The sequence below is a fragment of the Geotrypetes seraphini genome, chromosome 6 (genome assembly GCF_902459505.1).
Source record: "Geotrypetes seraphini chromosome 6, aGeoSer1.1, whole genome shotgun sequence".
Classification (NCBI taxonomy): Eukaryota; Metazoa; Chordata; class Amphibia; order Gymnophiona; family Dermophiidae; genus Geotrypetes; species Geotrypetes seraphini.
The window spans coordinates 99,113,131-99,132,309 of NC_047089.1; the positions used below are offsets into that span (position 1 = coordinate 99,113,131).

The 19,179-nt window shown below is 40.9% G+C and overlaps 1 protein-coding gene across 6 annotated transcripts in view; it reads right to left on the bottom strand.

Moving 5' to 3' along the window:
- The window catches only part of RBM26 (RNA binding motif protein 26), a 946,655-nt gene that overhangs the window by 96,156 nt on the left and 831,320 nt on the right, over positions 1-19,179 (bottom strand). For 5 of the 6 annotated variants that reach the window (XM_033948169.1, XM_033948165.1, XM_033948164.1 and 2 more), the window contains 2 exons: positions 9,742-9,838; positions 8,738-8,820 (listed from right to left, as the gene is read on the bottom strand). The gene's annotated coding sequence lies outside the window, so the exon portion shown is untranslated. The remainder of the gene's footprint in view (positions 1-8,737; positions 8,821-9,741; positions 9,839-19,179) is intronic. The other variant, XM_033948166.1, reaches the window with a different exon arrangement.

Sequence of the window (19,179 nt, forward strand, 5' to 3'; positions counted from 1 at the left end):
CGTGAGACTCACAGGTCTATAGGAAAGGTTTCACGAAATCTACCACATTGACCAAGGTTCTCAAGTTCAAGGACACAAATTTCCAGGACATGGGAGACTTCGTTCACCAGGCGCTACAAACCCAAGCAGATACCGACAGCGTGGAAGAAATGTGGTCAACTTTGAAAACCACCATACAGGAAGCAACAAACCGCTATGTTAAATCAGTAAGCAAACGAAGTAGGAACAACAAGCCACAGTGGTTCTCTATGGAGATCTCAGACCTCATCAAAGAGAAGAAAAAAGCATTCATCTCTTACAAACAATCAGGGACACAGGACTCCAGAGTAGATTATCTGACCAAATCAAGAGCCGTCAAAGCGGCAGTTAGAGAGGCCAAATTCCGCATGGAGGAGTCTCTAGCAAAGAATATCCAGAAGGGAGATAAATCCTTCTTCAGGTATATTAGTGACAGGAAAAAGAACTCAGGCGGGATAGTACGACTCAGAAAACCAGACGGAGACCATGTGGAGACGGACTCGGAAAAGGCCCAACTGTTAAATGAATACTTCTGTTCAGTCTTCACCTGCGAGGTGCCGGGAATCGGCCCTCAACCACATACAAGGATTAAATCAGTAGACCCGTTTAGTAATTTCAAATTTACACCCAGCAGCGTCTACTGCGAGCTGTCAAAAATCAAGGTCAACAAGGCAATGGGGCCTGACAACCTACACCCTAGGGTACTCAGGGAGTTGGGAGATGTCTTGGCGGAACCACTATCCGCGCTCTTTAATCTCTCCCTTAGTACAGGTAACGTCCCGATGGACTGGAAGACGGCTAACGTCATTCCACTACACAAGAAAGGCTCCAGGGTGGATATGGCAAACTACAGACCAGTGAGTCTCACTTCAATAGTGAGCAAACTAATGGAAACCCTAATCAAACACCAAATGGATAGGATCATGGACGAGGAGAATCTGCGGGATCCCCGCCAACATGGATTTACTAAGGGGAGATCGTGCCAATCCAACCTGATCGGCTTCTTTGACTGGGTGACGAGGAAGCTGGATGTTGGTGAGTCCCTGGACATCGTCTATCTGGATTTCAGCAAAGCATTTGATAGCGTGCCACACCGCAGGTTGCTGAACAAGATGAGTTCTTTAGGTTTGGGCGACACTTTAACAAAATGGGTTGGGAACTGGCTTGGAGGTAGGCTTCAGAGGGTGATGGTGAATGGCACTCCCTCCGAGATGTCGGAGGTGATAAGTGGAGTGCCACAGGGCTCCGTCCTAGGCCCGATCTTGTTCAACATCTATATAAGAGATCTGACAGAAGGGCTTCGAGGTAAAATAACATTGTTTGCCGATGATGCCAAACTGTGCAATGTAGTGAGCAAAAGCACAACAGACAAAAAAGCAATGACAGACGATATGGTGCATGACTTACTTCTGCTGGAGCACTGGTCTAGGTCCTGGCAACTCAGTTTCAATGCCAAAAAATGCAAAGTCATGCACCTGGGAAGCCAGAATCCATGCAAGATCTACACCCTAAATGGCGAGATCCTGACAAGAACTGTAGCAGAAAGAGACTTGGGAGTGATTGTCAGGGAAGACATGAAGTCGGCAAACCAAGTGGAGCAAGCTTCATCCAAAGCAAGGCAAATCATAGGTTGCATACGCAGGAGTTTCATCAGCCGTAAACCTGAAGTCATTATGCCACTATATAGATTCATGGTGAGACCGCACCTGGAGTACTGTGTGCAATTCTGGAGGCCGCATTACCGCAAGGATGTGCTGAGACTGGAGTCGGTCCAGAGAATGGCCACCAGGATGGTCTCGGGACTCAGGGAGCTCCCGTACGAGGAGCGGTTGGGGAATTTGCAGCTCTACTCACTCGAGGAGCGTCGAGAGAGGGGAGACATGATCGAGACATTCAAATATCTCACGGGCCGCATCAAGGTGGAAGAAGACATCTTCTTCTTCAAGGGTCCCGCAGCAACAAGGGGGCATTCGTGGAAAATCAGGGGCGGGAAACTGCACAGTGACACCAGGAAGTTCTTCTTCACTGAAAGGGTGGTTGATCGCTGGAATAGTCTTCCACTTCGGGTTATTGAGGCCACCAGTGTGGCGGATTTTAAGGCCAGATGGGATAGACATGTGGGATCTATCCGCAAAGATAGATAGTGAGGATCACTGGGGTGGGCAGACTTGATGGGCCTTGGCCCTTATCTGCCGTCTATTTCTATGTTTCTATGATCTGGCGGTAGATCTGGTCCAAGTCCACTTCTACTGTGGTAAGGCTGTCCTCTGTTACTCCTTTGAACACTTTCTCTGCTTCTGGAATTGTTGCAGTGTCTTTCTTTGAAAAGACAGATGCAAAGAATGAATTTAGTCTGTCTGCGATTTGTTTGTCTTCCTTGATGTACCCTTTCCCTTCCCTGGTTGTCCAGCGGTCCCATTGCCTCTTTTGCGGGTTTTCTCCCTTTCATGAACCTGAAGAAGGGCTTGAAGTTTTTGGCCTCCTGCGCTATTTTCTCCTCATAGTCCTTTTTGGCATCCCTCACTGCCCTGTGACATTTCTTATGATCAGCCTTATGTTTGTTCCAAGTTTCGTTGTTTTTGTGCGTTTCCATGCTTTGAAGGAGTCCTTCTTTTCTTTTATGGCTTCCTTCACCTCTTTAGTAAGCCACGCCGGCTCTCTTTTGCCCTTGGTTTTCTTTGCTTTGGACATCCGCGGAATGTAGAGGCTTTGTGCTTCCGTGATAGTATTTTTCATAAGGGACCATGCCTGTTCTATCATTTTGACTTTGCCTATTCTTTTCTTGATCCGCTGTTCCACCATGGCTCTCATGCTATCATATCTTCCCCTTTTGAAGTTTAAAGTTGTGGTTGAGGTTTTGGTACTTTTCCCCTTCCCGACATCGAGTTTGAAGTTGATCATGTTGTGATCGCTCGTCCCCAGCGGGGACCGTGACTTCTACTTCCTTTGCCAGCCCCGTAATGCCGTTTAGGACCAAGTCTAAGGTGACGTTTCCTCTTGTTGGCTCTCCCACCAATTGTTCCAGGAAGCAGTCCCCTAGCACTTCCAGGAACATTGCCTCCTTGCCACAATTTGAAATTCCAAGGTTCCAGTCTATTCCTGAAAAATTGAAATCCCCCAAGATAATGACATTACCTGTCTTACATTCGTGTTAATTTCCTCTTTCATTTCCAAGTCTGTTTCTTCCACTTGTCCTGGTGGTCGGTAGTAAAGGCCAATCTTTGTGTCAGCACCGTTGTGTCTGAGAATCTTTATCCAGAGGGATTCCAGCTTCTCTTTCTCTTCTATCAGTCTCTCTCACAGATTCTATTTCTTCACGAACATATAGGGCAATACCTCCACCTTTCTGCCCCACTCTATCTCTTCTGTACAGTTTGTATCCCTGAAGTACTGTATCCCATTTGTTTTCGTCATTCCACCAGGTTTCTGTTATGCCAATGATTTCCAGTTCATCGTTCTTTGCTATTGCTTCTAATTCTCCCACTTTGTTTCTCCATATTGTTTATTGTTTCTTCTAGGATTTGTCTGTGGAGATCACTGGGTTACTTCTCTTGTTTTCTGTCATCTATCTCTCCTTCCCTCCCTCTTCCCGCGGTCTAACATCTCTCTCCTCTCTGTGGTCTGGCATCTCTCTCCCCTCCTTCCCTTCCATTCCGTGGTCTGGCATCTCTCTCCCCTCCTTCCCTTCCATTCCGTGGTCTGGCATCTCTCTCTTTCCCATTCCAGTGGTCTGATATCTCTCTCTCCCCCCCCCCATGCATCTCTATCTCACTTCTCTCCCACCACCATGTCCAATAATTCTCTCTCCTTCCCTCTGACAACAATTTTCCTCTTTCTTCATCTCCTCATGTGCACCATCTCTCTTTCCCTCTCTCAGATATTCAATTCTCCCCTTCTATTCCCTCCCTCACCTCAGCATCTCTTTCCCTCACTCTCTCCATTTTTCCATTCTATGGCTCATGCTCTCCTCTCTCCTTCCCTTCATTCTATGTCCCAAGTTCATGCCCCCTCCCTCCTTCCTTTCTTCTATCATTTGTCTGAAGTTTGTGCTCCCTCTTTCTCGAGTCCCAATATGCCCCTCTCTCTCCCTCCATTCTGTGCCTCAACTAGGTGCCTCCCTCCGGCGGGTGCTTACCTTCTGGCCGGCTCCCTCCTCACTGCTGCATTCGTTTCTGTGCACAAAGCCGCGGGTGATGGCTCCCAAGCGCGTCCTGCTTTTGAACTAGAAGCCTTCTCTCTGATGTTGCAATGTCAGAGGGAAGGCTTCGGATGAGGCACGGGACATGTGAGAAGCTACCACCCATGGCTTTGTGCACAAACGACTGCAGAAGTGAGGAGGAGGGAGCTGGCCAGAAGGTAAAACACCTGGAGGCGGTAATGAGGAATACGCTGCATCACACCGCACCGCGGACTGCATAAAACAGCCAGGCGGTCTGGATTCAGTCAGGCGGGCTAGATTCAGCCCTTGGGCCTTGTGTTTGACACCTGTGCTCTATACAAATGAATTCAACGTACTATCTATGGACTTTCTACTACAGAAAGAAGAGTTTCATACCCTTTTCGAGACAACTGCAGCAAGTCCTCTCTCAGTTCTTTCCTAGATCTTGCAAAGAGCAGACAATTGAAGCACACTATAACTGCACAATTAAAGCAGCCCTTTTCTTTTTGACTGTCCTCTCCGATTACACAAATGTAATAGGCAAGGTTTATAATATTCTTTTAGGATAGTTAGAAAGTTTTACTTCGCATATATATATATATCCTAAGGCATTCCACTAATAGACCTCAGCGGTGCTATTGTGTGTACAAGGTTTAAACACACAGATTCTTAGCACCAAAATCGTCATTGGTCTGAAGATTTTATATATATTTTTAAATTCTTAAATTTTTTCACTAAATATTTCTATGAATATACTCCAAATTTCTAAATACTCATCTTTTTTAGTAGCACAGCTTAGGAGATCTTGGCCGACATAGATCTATGTTTCATCTCATATAGGCTGTCTCAAGGCATTTCCCCTTTAGGGTATAAACAAATAGTTAAGTTTAAAAACATTTAGAAAGATCCATAAACATAACAGTATACCCATATGTACATCTATATCTTTCACTCTAAAAGGAGCGACATGTTATGCTATTACTTAGAGAAAAACATTAAAAAGCATTACAAAGTTCACCTTAGTAATATCGGTCCCGCTTGCAATTACTTATGCAAAGAAACATGGCCGCAGTGTTTTTTTATCAGGAGTACGTAATGATGCCATCTTAGCATCTCCAATATGACAGGCAGAGGAAATACTAGTGTGGAGAGGCATTTAAATCAATGTCATCCACTCAATTTCTGCGTTCAGCCCTCTTGGTTTAACAGTATTAAGTATAAAGATCCATTTCTGCTCTTTAAAGTTCAAACACTCCTCATAGTTACCACCCTCACACACAGTACTTATCTGATCAAGAATTCGCCATTTAATATCAGAAATTTTGTGTTTAGCATCACGCCAATGTTGGACAAGAGGAACTTCTAAATTACCTGTATTGTACCTGTATTGATGTGAGATTTATGTTCTGTAAGTCTATTGGATATTTTTCTACTCGTTCTGCCTACATATATAAGTTTGCACGGGCACTGTATTATATATATAACCTGACTACTAATACAGGATGTATCTACAACTGATTTAAATATTCTCCTAGTAGTTGGATCCATCCAGGAAGGACATGTCATAATTTGTTGGCACCACTGGCATTGGCAACAAGGGTCACGCCTAAAAGTCATATTTTCGTCTGAATATTTAATCTCAAATCTATGAGTAGATAGTATGTCTTCTATCGTCCTTCCTCTTTTATAGGATACCATTGGATAGTTCTCAAAACAAGAGATCAGTTGAAGGATCGGCCAGTGGTTCTTTATACTTGCAAACAGACGAATACTCAAAGCTGTAAAGGGAAGAACACAAATCACACATTCCTCATGCACATGAGGAATGAGTGATTTGTGTTCTTCCCTTTACAGCTTTGAATAGTTGTCTGTCTTATGTTCTCGCGCTTCCCTGTCTAACATCTTATAACATCTTATGTTTATAAGTATAAAGAACCACTGGCCGATCCTTCAACTGAGCGCCTATTTTGAGAACTATCCAATGGAATCCTATACAAGAGGAAGGACGATAGAAGAGATACTATCTACTCATAGATTTGAGATTAAATATTCAGATGAAAATACGACTTTTAGGCATGACCCTTGTTGCCAATGCCAGTGGTGCCAACAAACTGACTGGTCCTTCCTGGATGGATCCAACTACTAAGAGAATATTTAAATCAGTTGCAGACACATCCTGTACTAGTAGTCAGGTTATATATATAATACAGGTTATATATATAATACAATGCCCGTGCAAACCTATATATGTAGGCAGAACGAGTAGAAAAATATCCACTAGACTTACAGAACATAAATCTTGCATCAATACAGGTACAATACAGGTAATTTAGAATATGGTGAAACCGCAAATAAAATGGCCTGTTTTTGAAGGAGAGGCAAACACGGCGAAGAAAGTGCTGGGAATCGGCGATCTTCTCTGTAAATGCTTGGAATCAGCGATTTCTCTATGCAAGCTGACATAATTGGGGGGGGGGGGGGAGGAGCCAGCAAACTAATAACCGTGAATAATTGAAACCGTGAATGCTGAAACCACGAATATGGAGGGAGAAGTGTACTCTTATATTTATGGATCTTTCTAAATGGTTTTAAACTAAACTATTTGTTTATACCCTATAGGGGAAATGCCTTGAGACAGCCTTTATGAAGCAAAACACAGGTCTATATTGGCCAAGATCCCCTAAGCTACGCTACTAAAAAAGATGAGTATTTAAATACTGAAGAAATTTTGAGTATATTCATAGAAATATATATTTTGTGAAAAAATAAAAAAATATATACCGTATTTTTCAGTCCATAAGACACACTTTTTTCACCTCCAAAAAGGGGGTGCGTCTTATGGAGCAAAGATGAGCCCCCCCCCCAGTATCTTTTTTAAACACCACCTGCCTGACTTTTTAACACCCCCCCGCCGGCCCTTCCTTTTAAAACACCCACACCCAGCCTTCTTTTTAACACCTTCCCCCCGCAGTACCTTTTTAAGCACCCCTTAAACCTGGTGATCCAGTGGTATATGGGCCAGCAGGAGCGTATTGTCTGCGCTGCTGCTTGGGCCCACCCCGCTTTCAGAATGACTGCATCAATTCTCGTGGGACTCCCTCCTGTCTCAGCCTACCACCAGAGGTGAGGGGGAGGTAGGTTACAGGTCAGGGAAGGGGGGATATGGTGCAGAGCCTAGCAGGGAAGGGGGGAGGGGGACTGGGTGCAGAGCCTAACAGGGAAGGGGGAGACTGGGTGCAGAGCCTAGCAGGGAAGGGGGACAGGATGCAGAGCCTGGCAGGGCAGGGGGACAGGATGCAGAGCCTGGCAGGGCGGGGTGACAGGATGCAGAGCCTGGCAGAGAGAGTGGGGTTGTGTGCAGAGCCTGGCAGGGAGTGATGGAGGCTGGGTGCACAATTTGGTTCAGAATGCTTTTTTCTTTTCCTCCTCTAAATCTGGGGTGCGTCTTATGGAGCGAAAAATACGGCATATAAAATCTTCAGACCAATGACGATTTTGGTGCTAACAATCTTGGTGTTTAAACCTTGTACACACAGTAGCACCGCTGAGGTCTATTAGTAGAATGCCTTAGGATATATATATATTATATATATATCCTAATATATATGTGTGTGTGTGTGTGTGTGTGTGTGAAGTAAAACTCTCTGATTACAGCCAGTTCTCCTATAAAACATTTTATTCTACCCTACATGCAAGGGATTGGATGTAATTCTTTCACGAATGGCAGAAGATCACAACCATTTCCCAAGAGCTCACTCTTGTCAAATCTGGTTACCATTCCAGGTGTATTTCATTTTTGCTAGAAAAACACATAACCAATGTTTCCTCTAAGTTGAGAGGGAGTCCTCCAAATGTATTGCCACCAGTGGAGGGAAATGCTTCAATATTGGGTTTTAAATCGTTAGGGACATGCAGGTTCCTTTCGAGTCCTGCAGAGCTTGCTTATTACTCACAATTAAAAAAGTGATAATGAAACAGCAGCCCCCACTGGCAGGACTGCAGAAGGAGGACTCCCACTCAGGTTAAAGAAAACAGTGCTAATAACTCAGTCTAAAAACCTACCTGCATTGTAAAAAGTTACATTTCTCTTATAAGCTAATACAACACAATATTTTCCAGTCCAGGAAAGAAATCATAAGTTCTAGTCTAAGTATATCCTCATTCCCAAGAGTACTGCCTATTGGGACCTCAATGTGTTCATATAAAAGGAAAAAAATCTAAAATGAATAATATACTTCCCTCCACCATCCCTTATTCAACCAAGGGGATAGTATTTGCTGGATCTCAATGATGCCTATACATACATACCAATTCACCTGAAATGCTGGAAAAATATTCCTTCAAATAATCAAAAATGCAGCAATAAAAATTATATCAAATGCCAAAAAATACAATCACGTTATACCGCTCTTAAAGAAAGCACATAGGATTGCCTATAAGTTAAGTCTGCTAGTACATAAAACAATTAACGTAAAAACACCTGAATTCATTTATAATCTATTAATACCATATACCTATTGCATGCACTTCAATCTACCAATCAGCATTTATTAGCCATACCTTCCTTAACAATTATCGGTATAAGACGGTTGGAAATCTTCTCTGTCACAGGCCCTCAGTTGTGGAATGCTCTGCCACTCGAACTAGGAGAAGAAAAAATACTCAACCATTTCAAAGGGAAACTGAAAAGTCACCTTTTCAAAAATGCCTTCTAGATATAACTTTGGAATTTACCCATCAATCTTTGTTACCCCCCCTTTGTTCTTACCATGAATGTTTTCTTTTAACGATTGTAGTTCTTCCCTGCCTACTCTAATGTTCCTGTACGTTTGGTAAATCCAAAATTATGTTTATGTATTTTAACATTGTTCAGTTTTCATTTCTGTATTTTGCCTAGAAACCTTGGAATAGGCGATTATATCAAATTTTAATAAAACTTGAAACTTTTGTAATCCAAACATTACCAATATGAAGTACTTCCCTTTCAGCTTCTCCTCAGGCCCCAGGGTTTTCATCAAATATCTAGTTAGTTTGTCTACAAACTAACTAGATAGTCTTCTAAGACTACCTTCACAAGTAAGGGAATTTAATCCATCTTTCTTAAAAGACATCCTTCTCTCTCTCTCAGAAATGTTATAATTAATTTCCTCCAAAGCCTAGACTTTCACATCAGCCTTAAGATGTTAACAAGTCAGCTTGCTAAGAAGAGCTCATTCATATGTGCCTTTCTGAATGCGTATAAAAAAACCTTTTGTGACACAAAAGAATTTTGAAGCTCATGCACTGTGTCCAAAGGGTTCAATGTTCTCAAACAATTACAGATACAACCTATCTGCAGCAGGTGCAAGACATATCTGCTCTAGTTCATCTAATGCACTTTTGGTTGCCTCAAATTGTACAGGCCAAAATGGGACTTCAAATTCTAACACATCAACATACTTGTATCTACCTGCTATAGTTTTTGCCTGCCTCCTTTGCGTCAGATCATGTTAGTGGTAGATATCTGAACTCAGCCTTATCAAAGGTGTCCTTTTAGCACTACCAGAACACTTGTGTATACTCACAACAAATGTTTCCAGCATCAGTTGGGGCACCCATCTTGTCTCTCGACTCACAATGAAAGCCTGATCAAAAGCTGACACATTGCTCCACATCAGCTACCTGAAAATCATGGAAACTTTCTTATTCCCTCTGGGTGTTTGCCCACCTTCTTCTGAATCAGTTGGCATTAATTCAAATGAAATCAAATCACAATAGTTTATATCAACTAACAAGGAAATGTGGGTTCCCTTTGACTGTGGCTTGAAACAACATAAATTTGGTTCAACACATAAATTTGAGAGCGTTACGCCTCTTTATCTGAAGTAGCATTGATTGCCAGTGGAGGCATGAATTTGCTTCAAATCATGTTGTCTAATATTTAAAATTGGTCTAGGGATGGTACCACCATATATGGTAGCCTTAGTTACATTTTTGCATACTAAGGGCTCCTTTTACAAAGGCGCGTTAGGGCCTTAATGAGTGGAATAGCGCGCGCTAGCTGCTACCTCCTCCTCTTGAGCAGGCGGTAGTTTTTTGGGTAGCATGCGCTAATCCAATGCGTGCACTAAAAACACTAGCACACCTTTGTAAAAGGAGCCCCAAATATAAAACTCAAATTAAGTTCAGATTACACAGATCAACACATCATTTTCATCAGAATTAATGTTAGATGGGTTTTGTAGTATTTGTCATGCTGATTTCAAATTTGTGTTTAGTTTTTCATTAGAACGTCACATTTTTGTAATGAGGCTAATTATATATAATTATAAACGTTAATTGGGTGATTTATCATGCGTTTATAGGATAAACATATAAGCAGGGTTAACGACAGTTGTCTTTGTTGTTTTATGCTACCGACAGTGATTAATATCAGTCTTTATCCTTGTACTAATCATCCAGATTGTTTATGTTATGTCTGTGGTTCATTCACGATGAAAGCACAATGTCGCCCAATTACCGTAGATCTGAAGAAAGTATACAAATTATACTTTGGCTGTCCACTGGGTGACCAGGATAAGTCTTGGGCTCTAAATATCATCTGTACCAGTTGTTCCAAAGGACTTCATGACTGGCTCAATCGATGAAAGGCAGTGATATCATTTGCAATCCCAATGATATGCAGGGAACCACGAGACCATATTAAAGATTGCTACTTTTGTCTTGTGAACACAAGTGGATTCTCCTAGCTCAGTTCAAGACACAGAATCGGCAAACTAATGCAAGCAAAGGATGTAAAACCAAATTGTATTTTTTGATAATTTTTCTTTGTACTTATCTTTGGCGTTGCATTTCTTGCCAAATGAGAAACAGAATCAGGCCATTGCTTTGTATGACTGGCCTCTCTTCATTCATCCGACGTGGCCTGCGTTTCGCGGGGCAAAATAGCTTTGAACTGAGCTAGGATGTTTTAAATAATAGAGTTCTTACCCTATGAAGAGATGAATTAAAGTTTGGCTAGATTTTTCATAATCAATTGATAGAATGAATTAAATAAAATAAAATAATTTTAGTGAGAGTGAGGGTGGGTTTTTGCCAAAGAGGTGAACAGGAGCAAGTAGATTGTTTCCACAAGATAACCCCCTTTTTTTCGGAGGAAAAAAGCTCCAAATTCTGAGGCTTATAATCCGATTAAAAAAGTTTTTCTTAGTTGTAGTTTCAGTTCTACAGTTACTCTGTGGTTTCCTATATATTAACTATTTAGGTATTTTGAGAACTATATATATTTTAATTCCTGTGTTGTTATATGATGCAGCAGCTGGTCACAATCCAGAATTATCTGATCCTGATGATGTGAATGATGAAGATTCAGAACCAGAGATCTTTACACAAGCTGAGCTTAATGATCTTATTCGTGATCTAAATCTTTCAAAAGAAAAAGCAGAACTTCTTGCTTCAAAGGCTTAAGCAAAAACACTTGCTTGCAAAAGATGCTAATATAACTCATTACAGAATAAAGAATCATAACTTAATAACATTCTTCACTGTAAATGACTCATTGTGCTTTTGTCATGACATCAACGGGCTCAACAGTTTGTCACAAGTGCATTGTCCAAATGAATGGCATCTCTTCATTGATTCTTCACAGAGAAGTTCTTTGAAGGCAGTGTTACTGCACAACGGAAATTCCAAACCAAGTATACCAATTGCCCATTCTGTTCATCTAAAGGAGTCTTGTGAAAATAAGAATTTACTTGAAGCAATCAATTATAAAACATACCAGTGGAACATCTGTGGTGATCTGAAGGTCATTGGCATGCTAATGGGAATGCAAGGAGGATTCACTAAATACTGCTGTTTCCTGTGCTTGTGGGATAAACATGTCGGGCAAATGAGGGATACCTATAACCCAGAGATAAGCAGTGTGAAATTTATGCCATTGGTGGATCCTCATAAAATATTTCTTCCACCTCGTCATATCAAGCTGGAGTTGATGAAGAACCTGATAAAGGCCGTGGGTAAAGCAAACTCACCAGGTTTTCAAGATCTTGTTAAGAAATTTCAAAAAAATCAGTATTGCAAAACTGAAAGAAGGGATACTTATAGGCCCACAGATCAAGTCTGTTATGCAGGATGAAGATTTTAAGCAATCACTCTCAGTAGCTGAGCTTGAATCTTGGGAGGAATTCAAGTGGTAAGTGGAAAACTTTCTGGGCAACCATAAGTCTCCTTCATACAAGAAAGGAGTTCAGAATCTCTTTGACTCATATCAGAAACTTATCTGTTGAATGTCATTAAAAATACATTTTTTGCACTCACATCTTGACTTTTTTTCCGGAAAATCTTGGTATGGTGAAGAGCAAGGAGAATATTTTCACCAGGACATTCAGTTAATTGAGCGTCGCTACCAAGGTTTCTGGAGAGTATGATGGCCGACTACTGCTGGATGTTGTGCTGTGACATTTCAGACACAACTCACAAAAAGAAATCATACTCTAAGTATTTTTGAAGAAATATTGGTTGCTAAGTGACACAGTCCAGTATAATTATGCTATGCTGTGTGCTTATTTGACTTTGGACTGAAGATACTGCAACATTTCTTTAAGTTGATGCTACAATGCTTAAAACCATATATGCTAAAACACTATAAACTAACATAAGTCATAACTTTAAAAGTTTACATGACTGAAAAAAAACTAATAATAGATCTGAAATCAGTGTGAAAAACCGATTTACAAAAACGTGCTGTGTTGTCAGATAATTATGAAAAAAAAAAAAAAATTGTTGCCTTGTGTTACAGGTCTCAAGTTGTAGAGGTGTGAATACCTTGCAGATCTTTAATAAACATTTCTCATATCAAGTAGTAAAAATTTGGAATGGTCTACCTTTTTCTATAATCTCCTTTGATGAGCTATGCATTATTTTGAGTCTATTGAAATGATTTTATTTAGAAAATATGTACTTGGAAATAACATTTAATGAATTGAATATATAATATGGTTTGTTAATCATAGAATTGTTTCTGGAATATAAGAACTTGTTAATGCAATATAATAAAAGTCTATATAATACAGTATATACAGCTCAAAATAATATTTTCTATGTTGTCAGGTAAAATGAATAAATAAATTATGGACATAAAAAACGTGGAGAAAAAAGGCCTCAATTTAATATTATGGGAGTAAAAATAGGATAGCGGAGCATTTGAGTTGCATTAGAACTAAAAAGGAAGAGGCACCGCTAGAAAAGCACTAGTATGAACAACATCATCAAGTGGGGGATTTAAAATTTGTGGGAGGAAATGTGACCCGCAAATTAGTGAATTGTGAACAAAGATTTATTTTTTTATGGAATACAGTATCCCCGATGGGGCTGAATAAAGAAGTGGAATGGCCCTTGCTCTAATAAAAGTCTAGTCCAATCAATTTGAAGTATGTAATGGACAACGCGTCATCTAACGACAGCAGCTGGTGTGCTGTGCAGTATAAGGTTTGCGGCGTCAGTTGGGAGCTTCGCCGTTTGTGGGATCTGTGTTTTGCACCTACCCAGTGTGGAGCTGATTATCATATTTATAATGAATGTGAGTAATTGCAATGTTTCAAATGAATTTTTACATTAGGATGAAATTTTTAAGAAATACTTTTGTTGACACAATATTCCTTGCCATTCTTCCTCCTGAAGATGCAACTGGAGAAAACCATACTGTGTTAAGGAAGATTGCATTATATAGTATACTGAACTTTGAAGATTGCTTCAATGGGTAGAAAATGAATAAATTATATGGAGCAGTTTTTGGTTTTCGATGGATGACTTTGTATTTGAATATTAGAACACAATTGGGGAGCACGCTTAGTTCTTGGAGTATCTTGAATATCGAGAGCAACAGACTAAGTGGGTTATCAGATATTGAAGATAAGTAACCATCCATTTCATCTATATTTGCTTGCTTTTTTTTTTTTAATTATAAAAACATCGGATTTTTGGTAGGCAAGAGGGGTGCTATGATGTTTTAAAGCCTATGCTGTTGAAATCTGTGGATCCTATATTTCAAGTTGTTTGGCTTTCACTGAGCACTTTTAAAACCTTTTTGTTAATTTTGATGTGATATATTTAATTATTAATCCTCTATAGTGAAAAATATAGAAAAAAGACATCAGTCAAAAATGCTAACGAGCCCTTGATATAAAAGGATGTAACTTTCAACTAAAATTGGTAAAAACAACAACAACAACAAAACAAATAAACTTTACATTAATACATTTATAATTTCCAAAATGTTCAAAGTTCAAGTAAAATTCTATTTGAATAGAATTCTATTGGATAGAATTAAGTTTTTAAATATCGGTCTTTCTATCATATTCTATTTTTGCTGATGCTTTGTAGGGATTGCTCCTTGAAACAGCAAGTTGGCAAAACATGATCTTATGTCAGAGCACCGAACAGCTTTGAGATTAACATAAGTGCTTGTCTTAAGATGCTAATTAATAAATACAGTACACTTCCCAAAATTCGTGGGGGTTATGTTTGCGGAGTGACTGCGAATGTTGAAAAACCGCAAATATCGGAAGAATACTGTAATCGGCACTCTTCCTCCTCTTGTCACTGTAGTCATACTCCCCCAAGCTCTCGTGCACGCCAGCCCCTTATGAGTCCCCAGGCAAATGCTGAAAATACCGCGAATGACTGAGGAGGCACCAGGGAAGGGTCTGTCATTAAGATGTCCCGGCCCTCACTGCAGTCAAACTCCCTGAGCTCACGCGCGCCAGCCCCTTACGAGTTCCCAAGTGAATGCTGAAGCGAGGGAAGACCGCAGATTGGGAAAGTGAAGGCTGGCTGTGCGGAACTGGTAAGAGAGCTTTTCCATTGGTCAGTCATTCGCGGTATTTTCTGACCGGAAGAGGCGGTCAGAAAATACAGCAAATGACTGAGTCCGCGAACAACAAATTTGCAGGGGTATACTATAGTAAAAATCGTTTGATTTGGTAGGAGGTGGAAATGCTGACCGATGAGGAGGCTAGCTACTTATGATCCGAACTTGAATGAAATATGATTGTTTGGATGTAATCACTGAGGTCTGTTCTCCCGGTATATAAATTTTTAAATAAATAAATACATAAATAAAAAAACTGCAAGGATTAAAAGAAGATATCTGAGGGACAACTGATTACTACTATTATAAAACTTACAATCCTGTTAAAAAGTGGAGTTTTTTTTATATGGACCACTGCTTATACTTGCACAGTCTATTGGGTTCACAATATTTGTCTATGTGTATGATATTACACCGAGCAATATTCAACTTCTTCGTCCAATTGATATTACAAGAACCCAAGAGATACAAGATATTAACCAAAAACTCAATATGATTTCCTTGTGGCTATATACTAATCATCTCTCATTGAACCCACAAAAATCTAAAGCTTTATTATTCACAAAGGATGATCAATCACTTCCATCCCCACTGATACTTTTGAAAGTTCCCATCCAACTCTCAACAACACTAAAAATTTTTCGCGTCACCTTCGATTCAAAGTTAACTTTTCAAAAACAAATTTTGATAGAATTACAACGTAGTTACTATAAACTTTGTTTTATCCGCTCAATATCTCATCTCTTACTCTCCTCCACACACCAGAGGAGTGTGTGGCGCAGTGGTTGGATCTACAGCCTCAGCACTCTGGGGTTGTGGGTTCAAACCCCGCGCTGCTCCTTGTGACCCTGGGCAAGTCACTTAGTCCTCCATAGCCCCAGGTACGTTAGATAGATTGTGAGCCCACCGGGACAGATAGGGAAAATGCTTGAGTACCTGATTGTTAAACCGCTTAGATAACCTTGATAGGCGGTATATAAAAACCTAATAAACTTGAAACTTGAAACTATTAATATACGTTAATTCTCTAGTAATCAGTACATTGGATTACTGCAATTCATTATACTACGGAGCCAGGCAAAAAGATCTGTATCGTGTTTAACTTGCTCAAAATACTTCAATAAGTTTAATAACAGGAAAAAAGGAATTAGACTATGCCACCCCGCAATTAAAATCGGCACGCTGGCTACCAATAAAACATCATTTGACACAAACTTATACTCTTGGTTTTCAAAACAAGTTACAACCAGTCACCACCATATTTGGATAACTATCTAATACCTTATTCATCAATACATATACTTCATTCTTTACAGCAAAACCTCCTAGTGATTCCATCGATTATGCAAATTGTATAGTCATCCACTAGAGATCATTCCTTCGCAGTCATTGGTCCTCATCTCTGGAACGCTCTTCCAAATCACATTCGAATAGAACACAATCTTGAACTTTTTAAAACATTATTGAAAACTTTCCTGTTTATAGATGCATTTGACCAATGATCTGCAAAATGAAATAAGGAGCCTAATGGAGACCAGTCAGAAATAAGGAGCACAAAATCCATTTTTAACTTTTTAATTCTTTATTTTCTTGCCTTTATTGTAGTTCTACCTTTATTTATATTATTTTAACTATTAGTTCCTATATGTAAACTGCATAGATGTTCTTCCATTGTGGTATGTCAAATTTGGAAACTAGTCACTTAATCCTCCATTGCCCTAGGTAGATTGTGAGCACCCTAAGGACAGAAAAAGCACGTTCATATAATATACTAAATTCTCTCTAATAATTGCTCATGCCCCAGTTTCAGGGCTGGAAAACCCCTTAAGTCTTGCCTCTCAATTTTGATTCCCCCAATAATTGCCTACTCTCGGTATTTGCAGTAAAATGGCACTTCTCTCCTCAATCCTGCAATGAACAGAGCTCTCTTTCCTGTTCTCAAAATAATGGCACTGAGCCGGTGAGGAGCCTTGAGTATGTGTAGAGTCTCAAAAGCTTTGAGTGCACACAAATGCTCAAGGCCCTGCACCGGCATAGCACCATAATCTTGAAAAAAGATGAGAGTATCATAGAGGGTGTAGGAAAGAAATGGTTTTCCTGTATGCAGTTAGCATAGAAGGTTTCTTGATCTGTGCAGCTGTACAAGAAAACACACTGTTTGGGTGAGAGACTCAGGCCTCAGACTTTATTTTTGTTTATTTCTGGGCCTAAGGGGAGGGCAGTAATTGGGATTTGCACTGCACTCCTTCCTGCCCCACCTGACCAGAACAGTTACAGGTGCATGATGCATGTGCGGGCACCTAAGTTCCTGATTCTCTGACTGCTCCTCCCAAATCTCACATTCAGCTGGCATCATAGGAGAATCTGACTGAGCACTCCTTCCTGCCTTTCTGTGAAATCAGTGAGCTTTTTGTTTGCAATATTACATAGTAACATAGTAGATGACGGCAGATAAAGACCCGAATGGTCCATGCAGTCTGCCCAACCTGATTCAATTTAATTTTTTTTCTTCTTAGCTATTTCTGGGCAAGAATCCAAAGCTTTATCCGGTACTGTGCTTGGGTTCCAACTGCCGAAATCTCTGTTAAGACTTACTCCAGCCCATCTACACCCTCCCAGCCATTGAAGCCCTCCCCAGCCCATCCTCCACCAAACGGCCATACACAGACCATGCAAGTCTGCCCAGTACTGGCCTAGTTCAATATTTAATATTATTTTCTGATTCTAAATCTTCTGTGTTCATCCCATGCTTCTTTGAACTCAGTCACAGTTTTACTCTCCAACACCTCTCTCGGGAGCGCATTCCAGGCATCCACTACTCTCTCCGTAAAGTAGAATTTCCTAACATTGCCCCTGAATCTACCACTCCTCAACCTCAAATTATGTCCTCTGGTTTTACCATTTTCCTTTCTCTGGAAAAGATTTTGTTCTACGTTAATACCCTTCATGTATTTGAACGTCTGAATCATATCTCCCCTGTTTCTCCTATCCTCTAGGGTATACATATTCAAGGCTTCCAGTCTCTCCTCATACTGGAAGCCCTGACTATGTATACCCTAGAGGAAAGGAGAACATAAGAACATAAGAAGTTGCCTCCACTGAGTCAGACCAGAGGTCCATCTCGCCCAGCGGTCCGCTCCCGCGGTGGCCCACCAGGTCCGTGACCTGTGAAGTGGTTTTTGTCCACTTTTATAACCTACCTCTAGTTCTATCTGTACCCTTCAATCCCCCTATCCTCTAGGAACCTATCCAAACCTTCCTTGAACCCCTGTAAAGTGCTCTGGCCTATCACCTCCTCCGGAAGCGTGTTCCATGTGTCCACCACCCTTTGGGTAAAAAAGAACTTCCTAGCATTTGTTCTAAACCTGTCCCCTTTCAATTTTACCGAGTGACCCCTAGTGGTTGTGGGTCCCCACAGTTTGAAGAATCTGTCCTTATTCACTTTCTCTATGCTCTTTAGGATTTTGAAGGTTTCTATCATGTCCCCTCTAAATCTCCTCTTTTCCAGGGAGAACAGCCCCAGCATTTTTAAACTGTCAGCGTATGCAAAATTTTCCATACCTCTTATCAGTTTAGTCGCTCTTCTCTGGACTCCCTCGAGTACTGCCATGTCCTTCTTGAGGTACGGCGACCAGTACTGGACACAGTACTCCAGGTGCGGGCGCACCATTGTGCGATACAGCGGCATGATGACTTCCTTCGTCCTAGTTGTGATACCCTTTTTGATGATGCCCAGCATTCTGTTTGCTTTCTTTGAGGCTGTCGCACACTGCGCCGATGGTTTCAATGTTGTGTCCACCATCACCCCCAGGTCTCTTTCAAGGTTGCTCACCCCTAGCAATATTCCCCCCATTTTGTAGCTGAACATCGGGTTCTTTTTCCCTACATGCATGACCTTGCATTTCTCTATGTTAAAACTCATTTGCCACTTTTTTGCCCATTTCTCCAGTCTCGTTAGGTCCCTTTGCAGGTCTTCACAGTCTTCCGTGCTTCTAACCCTGCTGCAGAGTTTGGTGTCATCAGCAAATTTGATAACCTCACATTTCATCCCCGTCTCCAGGTCGTCAATAAATATATTGAACAGGAGAGGTCCCAGCACCGACCCCTGTGGAACTCCGCTGGTGACTCATTGCCAGTCTGAGTATTGGCCCTT